The sequence below is a fragment of the Pteropus medius genome, unplaced genomic scaffold (assembly GCF_902729225.1).
Source record: "Pteropus medius unplaced genomic scaffold, Ma_sr-lr_union100, whole genome shotgun sequence".
Lineage (NCBI taxonomy): Eukaryota > Metazoa > Chordata > Mammalia > Chiroptera > Pteropodidae > Pteropus > Pteropus medius.
Window position 1 is genome coordinate 10,215,904 of NW_024342473.1, and position 825 is coordinate 10,216,728.

Consider the following 825-nt stretch of genomic DNA (forward strand, 5'->3'; position numbering starts at 1 on the left):
TTCTCATATTAACCCTATGAAATGACTAGGTAATCATCTTTACTCATCCAGTGGTATTCTTGTTTACCTGGGGAAGAGACTAGAGTCAGATCAAGGAGGGCCTGCCTCCAACTTCATGGGTCATTTGCCCAAGGGCAGGGATAATTGAAGGAAGTTCGTTACACCACCCTGACCTAGTTAACTCCAGCTCACTCTTCAGATCTCCCTTCAAAAGTCATTTTCTCAGGAGAGCCTTTGTTAACCCCTAGATGAGCTCAGGTTGCCCTGTTTTTAGCTCTAATAACTATTAAAGAATTGTGTACTTATTTTCTTAATATCTGTAATGTACATGAAGACAAGGGACTGTTCATTTTTTTACTCATCATCTCTCTTTTATTATTATTATTATTATTATTTATGCCTACAGTACCTGGTCTTCCTAGGTGGTCTCCCATCCAAGTACTAACCAAGCCCAACCCTGCTTAGCTTCCAAGATCAGAAATCGGGCTTGTTCAGGGTGGCATGGTCGTAGACCATGGACCATGGCTCCACTGGGGCATGAACCCAGGACCTTCTGTGTGTAAAGCAGACGTGCTAACCGCTACACTATGGAACCACATCCTCATCATCTCTTATCACGGTATGTAGTACCTAGTAGGGGCTCAGCAATGTTTTGTGAAGTGAATCATTTAAAGAAAACCATCAGTTGGTAATTCTAAATGAAATCCTCCTAGCACAGTGATTCTCAGTCATAGCTACACATTAGAATTACCTGTGAAGTTTTTTAACAATTCCAATGTTCATTCCTACCATAGACCTTTTTTTTAAGTACTTCATTCTTTAGAG

The 825-nt window shown here is 40.7% G+C and overlaps 1 pseudogene; it reads right to left on the reverse strand.

Moving 5' to 3' along the window:
* Positions 1 to 397: 397 nt before the first annotated feature.
* On the reverse strand, positions 398 to 513 carry LOC120604679 (uncharacterized; annotated as a pseudogene).
* Between the last annotated feature and the right edge of the window lie 312 nt (positions 514 to 825).